An 8719-nucleotide genomic window follows, 5' to 3' on the forward strand; every position below is an offset into this window, starting at 1 on the left:
AGTGCAGGAAACACCGAGCCAGAGGGACGGGTGCAAACCCAGATGGCAACATCCAGGGGCCGCACACAGTGATGCCGGGTCGTCATTTCAGTGCCGGCACACGTCCTCTCTGTGAATCAGGTAACCACACATGAAACAGCTGACACACCCTGTTTCCATCCCCCACAGCCTTCCTGGTACATGAGCCAGGACTCAGCATCCCCTCAGGGTCTGGCCCCAAGTCCCGTCACGGAGCTTGCTTCCCTCTGTCTCCCAGACACTCACTCCCTTGGAAGCCAACGTGTCCCCAGCATCTCCGCAGTCATCAAAACCCAGCAGCCAGCCAGGGTCCTGGGAAAGTCTGAGACATCACAAGGAATCTGTGGGGTCTAGAAATCCAGCAATCTTTTCCTCTCCTTCGTGAAAGTCAGTGAGAGGTTGGGGAGGCAGGGATGGAGGGTGGTCTGGGGCTGGTGATATACACTCACTCATGTCTTCCTTCAACAAGTGCATTTAGAAACCTGACTGCGTACCACACACTGGTCCAAGCACAGAGGAAGTGATGGGGACACACTGACAAGTTCTCCCAACTGCTGAGGCTTACAGTCCTGTGGGGAAGACACTCAGTGGATAAACAATGAGTATAACACCACAGAAGACAGCAAGACAGGGTGAGGTCACGGTTAGGGAAGGCCTCTCTGAGGAGGTGAAGTTTGAGCAGAAGTGAGGAAACAAGTCATATGGATATCTGGAGTGAGTGAACCCTAGACACAGGGATTGGCAGGTGCAAAGGACCTGTGGTGGGAATATGCTTGGTATGTTCAACGCATGGCAGGGAGGTCGTGTGACCGGACCAGAGAGACTGAACAGAAGAGTAGAGAACAGATAATCAGATAAGTAGGTGGGGGCCAGAGTACATGGGGTCTTGTGGGCTCTGGTGAGGACTGGGCTTTGGTTGAGCTAAGAAGCTAGAAGAGGGTTTGAAGTGGAGGAGTGATGTGGTTGACTTGCACTGTAAAAGGATCACTCTGAATGGAAAGTGGTTGGGGCCACTGATCGGGCCTTGAACTGTAGTCTCCACATGGACAGACAGCAACGTTTGCAGCCTTATCTTTAAAAAATAACCCACTAGCATGGTAACATCTATATCTGCAGAGGACCACCTTCCACAGCATGGAGGAGTGCCTCCTCTACCTGCAAGCCCCCACCCCTTCAGCCTGTTCCCACTGCCAAAGCCATCTCTGCCCCATCAAGAGCCAAGGCAGACCACATGGAGGATATTTTATTGCTTTAATATATCTGCGGCATAAATAGAAAATACTAATTATAATTTCCAATACAGCAATGGTTTCAGTAAACATTCTGTTTATACATTTAAGAGGCTCAAGGGTAAACACTTTCTCCTTATGGGAAATTAAGGCACCATCATTTTCTACCTCCTTTCCACCCATAACTCAGATCTCACACCAGAAGTGTGAACTTCTTTTATGTACAGAGTACTGTATACACACACACATGCACGCACACACACCAGCTCCCCTTGGCAGTGGCCCAAGCACCCAGCACCACTTCCACGCAGGCAGCTCCAATATGCTGAGCCCGGGGCAGTGGCCACACAAAACAGAGCAGGGGTCATGGCACAGAGATCAAGGACATGAGAAACAACCAAACTGTCTTATTTTGAGGCGATTCTCCCCAAGCACATGACTACAGCAAGACAGCAGGTAAGGCAGGAGAGGTAAGCTTGGGTTGGTTGAAAGTGTGTGTGCGTGCGTGTGTGCTCAGTCATGTCTGAGTCTCTGTGACCCCATGGACTGTAGCCCACCAGGCTCCTCTGTCCATCAGATTCCCCAGGCAAGAATACTGGAGTGAGTTGCCGTTTCCTACTCCAGGGAATCTTTCTGACCGAGGGATCGAATCTGTGTCTCTTGCAGTTCCTGCATTGGCAGGCAGGTTCTTTTCCACTAGCAACACCTGAGGGCCCCTGGTTGAAAGGGAGTCCCTTTAAATTCAGGATATCTGAGAAAGGATTATTGCTTGAAGAGGGGTGGCAAGAGGGACTGGGGCTGCAAACACTGTCCCCACCAGAGGTGGACACACTTACCTAACCCAGCAGATCAGAGTCCCATTCACAGGCCACCTCTCCTGCCCCTTCCCCTCATCTCTCAAGGACTTTTGGAGCTCTCAGGGGGGAAGGACCCAGGTGTGTTTGCAGTGAGGGTTACAGGCAGGAGAACATGAGCCCCTGAGCAGCATCTGGAGGAAGGCCCAGAGGTGACAGTGACACACATAGGCCCTGGGCCAGGACGTCGTCTGCAGAAAGAACCTTTCTGTCCCTGAATCAGTCTACCAGGCTCCCCAGATTCTTAGCATCATCACATCCTGAGGAGGTCAACTGTCTGAAATCTGCTTCTTTTTCTAGGCCACAGCAAAGACTTTGTCAAGTTTATTGATGTTTGGTTTGATCTGCTCTGAGCAACGGAGAAGGCAATGGCAAGCCACTCCAGTACTATTGCCTAGAAAATCTCATGGATGGAGGAGCCTGGTAGGCTGCAGTCCGTGGGGTCGCTAAGGGTCGGACACGACTGAGCGACTTCACTTTCACTTTTCACTTTCCACTTTCACACATTGGAGAAGGAAATGGCAACCCACTCCAGTGTTCTTGCCTGGAGAATCCCAGGGACGGGGGAATCTGGTGGGCTTCCGTCTATGGGGTCACACAGAGTTGAACACGACTGAAGTGACTTAGCAGCAGCAGCAGCAGCAGCTCTGAGCAAAGAGGGTTTGCAGACAGACGCCAACATGAGCTGGAAGAACCTGGTATCGGAGTCCTGAGGGGTGTGACCTGAGGGTGTTTGCTCTCCCACAGAATGTCAGTGGTCAGTCTGGGGGCCCAAGAATGACCCGTGTCCAGAGCAGCTGCTGCTCCTGAGAACTGGGCTCCTAAGGGTCTTCAGACACTAGAAAAAGTTAATCTCATGAATAAGCTTTCTTTCGGGATAATGCGCAGGCTTTGTCCCGAGGGATGGGCTGGAGCAGGAAGGTGAGGCAGCAGCCAGGACTCCAGGATTCTCTGTGTCTCCCCAGCCAGCTCCCAGAACCTGCAGGGGGAGGGAGGGGCCCCAATCTGTGTGGTGGAAAGTGCATCGCCCCCACAGAGATGGGGAAAGCTCTGGAGTGGGTTCCAGGAGGCAGACCTGGGAAAGGACGGAGGAGTGACTCGGGGGATGTTAATCATCCCTTGTTGAGCTTGATTTCAATCATCTTGGTTCAAATAAAAACCATGTAGATAGAAATCTAATCATGGGATTGATTCTTCCCATCTTTGGTATGTGACCCACGGTTTATCTGCTGTCCGGTACATTTCTTTGGCCTGAAGTGGTGACAAATTATCAGGCTTCCTTTGTCACTTTGACAGTAGGCCTTTTGATTTGGTCCTACATTACTCAGCTGAAACAAATATTAACATCAGTAGTGGCTCAGGACAGTGTGACACACCAAAAAACAAAGAAAGTTCCAGAGGTACAAGTGTCAGTGGATGGACCTCTCAGTGCAGATGGGTCACAAAAGTGGACTCTGTCAAAGTCCAGAGAGAATGAAGCTCTAATGGAATCTCAAGAAGGTACAGCGTGGGCCAAGATGCACCCCCCTCCCCTCCCCCCTCCTTGTTTTCTCACCCTCCCTCAGTGGAGCCTTAAGCTCTCAGGGTCAGAGAAGCTGCATGGATGGCCTCCCTCTTTGACAGAACGTGTGCCCGTTTCACAGACGCTCTCAGAAACTCCAGAAGACAGCAGGTGAAGGCAGAGCCTGAGCACTCTTCCAAATTGCTCTGCCAGTCCCTCAGCATGGCTTCCTCAACGCTTTTGAGGGCCTCTGAGGAATCCAACCTGTATTCCCAAATTGTGCCCTGAACCAGGCCGGGAAAGATGTGGTGTTCAGTAGTGCCGGGAGTGAGTGGTTCCTTTCCTGGTCTCACTGTTCAGTAGCTGTGTGACCATGGGCAAGTAATTCACACTTTACAGCTTAGGTTTCCTTACCTGCAAATGAAGATTAAAATGACCTATTCCAAGGGTTATTATAAGAATTACTTTAGAAAGCAAAGGTACCTCTCACTGTGCCAGGCTCAGAGTGGCCCCTCGTTCGTTCACGGATTCACTGGTTCTGTACCTACCAAGCTGTCTTCGTTTTCCCAGCTCCCTCTTCTCTTAGCCTCTGAAATCTCTTTTCTCCCTACAAGGTTGCCTCCCAGGTATCTTCCTTCTATCCCATCTCCATTTTTCCAGGCTGTGCAGATCCTCTCCATTAGAAGCTACACAGATACATACCTCTTCTGCCCCCACATACACCCTACCTGGCGAGAGTCCTCTCAGCACAGCAGCAGCAGCAGCAGCAAAGAAACTGCCCCAGCACAGCTGCAGACCTGAGTCTACCTAAGCCCCCACTGTCCCCGCCCCCACTCTCAGCTCGACTCCGATTGGTTTGTTTCCATCAGTCCTTGTTCTGATTGTCTGTTTTGATTCTGCCCGAGCAGGTGACCCCCTTAGTGCCAATCTGCGGTTGGCACTGCCCAAGTTCGCCCCTGATGCTGAAGCTGAAACTCCAATACTTTGGCCACCTGATACAAACGACTGACTTGGAAAAGACCCTGAAACTGGGAAAGATTGAAGGCAGGATGAGAAGTGGATGACAGAGGATGAGATGGTTGTGTTAGGTAGTTAGAATAGGTAAACGAAGTCCAGAATGGTGGTAGCTAAAAGAGAAGGAAGGGAAAAGAGAACAAAGGAAGGTCCGTGGGCCGGAGTGAAGACCTCAGGTAAGACAAACAGCACTCCTGGTTAGCCCCGTTTACATAGCACAGGCCCAGGGGGAGGAGAAAAAACATATAAAAAGAGGAGCCAAAACTGGGCCAGGGGCCTCTCTTCTCCTCTCATCTTTTGGGTTGGCATGCCCTCACGCTCGAGGATTTATTTTCCTTTACTTTCTGAATAAAACTGAGCTGTAACACGGAGTTGTAACACTTTTCCATTCGAGGGCTGTAACACTAATAGGCTGGATGGCATCACGGACTCTGTGGACATGGGTTTGAGTGTACTCCGGGAGTTGGTGATGGACAGGGAGGCCTGGCGTGCTGTGATTCATGGGGTCGCGGAGAGTCTGACACGACTGAGCGACTGAACTGAACTGAACACTAATCTATCCAAAGGCTGTGACACTGGTCTGTCCGAGGGCTGTAATGGTGGTCCATCCATTGCTTCAAATTTTTGTTGCAACAAGACAGAACCGAGGAAATGACAAACTCCCCAGACATCTACGGTGCCGTGACTTGGATTTAACCTGGCTGAAACAACTTCAGCTCTTCCCCTGCAAGGAGGAGGCCAAGCACAGCAGGAGCCCAACTCAGCAAACGCTCTCATGGTGGAACCTCAAGGCGAAGAAAACCCAGCACAGGGGACGTGACAGAAGCCAAGTGTACTGGAAACTGGGACAGCGAAAAACAAACTCAGCAGAAAGCTCCCGCGGCTCACTCTCAGATTGCAGAAGATCTCCAGTTAAGGTAGGAGGTCCTTCCTCCTATGGCTGGAAGGACATATGCCTAACAAAATCTTAATTTTTTACAATCTTTCATTTTGTGTTTCCTCGAACCCCCTGTGAACAGGTGAGTGGCCGTGGGTGCAATTGAGGAACGTTGGCAGGGGCTACTCAGTGTGTCCCAAAGGCTCCACAATCTACTGGGCCCCAGTAGGTGTTGCCCAAATGGTTGGGGGTTCTTCAGTCCTTAATCTTCTTTGTGCCAAGGATCCGGCCAATGAAAACTGTGAGCACAGGTCAGGTATTTAGATTTTCTGGCAGGTAATGAAGATTCCTTGGCACGTTTTTCCCACTGCTTTCTCCTCCTGTCCTTTGCTCCTCTTTCCTGGGACTTGAGCCAGGCCAAAACCCGTGGTGTCTGGCTTCAGGACCTAATGAAGCTCAGGTTCTGATGTCTCATTGCAAAAATTCAGTTAGAGACACAGCAATAGGTAAGAGGTAGATTTGTTTGGATTCAGAGAAAAGCACATGCCACAGGGTGTGGGCCATCGCAGAGCAGACTGAGGTGGCCATGGAATGTGGTGTGGTTAGTTCCCGCCCCCCCTGCCCTGCCAGCTGAGTGATTTCACATGGTAATGAGTGGAAGGTTCATCCCAACCACTGGGGAACCGTCCACTCTCTGTCTTTTGACAGTGCTTTGGAACTGTCCTGCTACCTCTAGGTCTGTCATTTAGCTCACACATTGGGAATCAAGGTTTCATTGAATTTGACTTGTCATCTTGGGCCCATTTGATGTTCATCAGTTTATGTTATGGTCTCGCGCTATGTCATTCTTTCAAAAGTTGTGCCCTGTCCCCTTCCTTCCTGTTTCATGCTCTTTTCCTGAGGCCTGTCCAGGCTCACAATGTTGCCTCTACAATCTTCTGGAGGGACAGCCTGAAAATAGCTGGCCTTTGGGAGGGAAATACTGTATAATATCCAATCCCTCTGGATAGTCAGGCCTTCATCTTCCATGTTTCCTACAACATGTGCAACAACAGCATTTCTCAGTGAACCCACTAGGGCGGGGAGCAGGCGTGCAAGGCCTGCTAGAAGGCCATCTGTCAGTGGCATCCCTTCAAGGGCAATTGGGCTTCCGGGGATAATGTCTGCCACTTTGGGAGTTAGCCCTGCAGGCTGTTTGGGCCCAAATCCTTACCACCATTCTCGTAAAGTTACAAACATACCCCCGGATCAAATCTCAACTCCACTTTTATGGAACATCTGGTAAACCCCTTAATCCTACCCAGCACTGGTCATGCTGGAGACCTAGGGCACGCTCAACTCCAGTCCAGGGGTCCCAGGAGGCCGACCTGCCTTGACCTGCATAGGTATCTGTTCCTCAAAAGTTTGTCACACCTCAACCTGCTTGGAGATCCAACAGTCCAGCGGTCCCAGGAGGTCGACATGCCTCGACCTGCCCCGACCTGCCTGGGGATTCAATCTCCAGGAGGCCGCCATGCCTCAGCTTGCCTGGGGATCTGCACCCTGACCCAGGGATGGCTGGCTCTCAGATTGCAACAGTACTGGGTAGGATAAGCTTCAAAAGACTCACCCTTAAAGAAGTCCACCCATGGAAACTGGAGGAGGCCTATTAGAGTTTTCTGTTTTCTTTTCCTCCCTGTCATCACTGTCTTTCAGATGGGAAATAACCAATCCACTTCCCAACAGATGCCCTTGATATGTATCCTTGATAACTGGAAGCTGTTCCATCCTCTCACTCTGAGGAAAAGTCACTTAAAATTCTTTTGTGCCACTGTGTGGCCACGGTATCCTCTAGGAGACAAGGAACACTGGCCTGAGGATGGAAGTTAAATTACAATGCCATTGTGCAGCTAGACTTATTCTGCAAAAGACAGGGGAAATGGACAGAGATCCCCTATGTCCAAATTTTCTTCTAAGAGATAGGAAGGAACTCTGTCTTAAGTATGGGATTATTGTATGCCCTAAAAGTGAGCCTACTGTTTTAGCCATGTGCTCCAGCAAACAAGCTCACTCAGAAGAACAATGCAGACAGTGGAGTGCAGTTTATTACACTGGAATAAACTGTTAGGCTGGAAGGACATATGCCTAACAAAATCTTAATTTTTTACAATCTCTCATTTTGTGTTTCCTCAAACCCCCTGTGAACAGGTGAGTGGCCGTGGGTGCAATTGAGGAACGTTGGCAGGGGCTACTCAGTGTGTCCCAAAGGCTCCACAATCTACTGGGCCCCAGTAGGTGTTGCCCAAATGGTTGGGGGTTCTTCAGTCCTTAATCTTCTTTGTGCCAAGGATCCGGCCAATGAAAACTGTGAGCACAGGTCAGGTATTTAGATTTTCTGGCAGGTAATGAAGATTCCTTGGCACATTTTTCCCACTGCTTTCTCTGGGGCCAAGGCAAAGTCTTCTCCTAGCCAAGGACCCCGACCAGGTTTTGCAAAAACCTTATATACCCTAAGTGTACATGTTCAAACCCACCTCCCCAAATTCCTTGAAACTAGTCTGGACAAAGTAAAAGAGAGATACAATCAAAGTTAACCCATGATTCATGTGCCATAAGCCTAGGTAGTTAAACAGTGGGCATTTATCAATAGGCCTGTGGTCATACCCCAATAAGCATAATAGAATTTATGACTCTGTTCTGTTACAGAGATAATTAGCATATTCTTTTAGGCGATGGAGAGCCTAGGTAGGTACAAGTCCTGAGGCTCTTTCGTCCGGGGGGGCTCTGGTTTTCATTGGTATGCTGTTTCCATAGACACTGGGCACAAAGTTCAGAGTCCATTGGGGGGGTGACCATGCATGTAGCCAACAGTCACAGTCTGGCCTAAGATGGAGTCCTGCTTTCAAGATGGAGCCTGTTCTATCTGGTCCCTCCTTCACTACTAGGCAAATGTGCTAGGCACAGACTACCAACAAATGGACCCCCCTTGTGAAGGCTCACCTCCCATGGTTCCCGAGTTGCCTGGTGCTCCTTCCTTGTAGCCAAACGTGCGCCCATATCCGGGAGCACCCCTTCCACAAAAGGCAACTCGAGTATGTCCTTTAGTCAAAACTGGAGGAGAATTCATACCAACCCGGGTCCATAAGACTAAGAACTTCTTAGAACTAAGACGGATCAAACAAGACCTGGGAAGCTATAGAGATGACCCAGGCAAATATATAGATACATTCCAATACATTACCTTGGC

Source organism: Moschus berezovskii, chromosome 9 (assembly GCF_049115385.1).
Source record: "Moschus berezovskii isolate FMDL1 chromosome 9, NW_MosBer_1.0, whole genome shotgun sequence".
NCBI classification, from domain to species: domain Eukaryota; kingdom Metazoa; phylum Chordata; class Mammalia; order Artiodactyla; family Moschidae; genus Moschus; species Moschus berezovskii.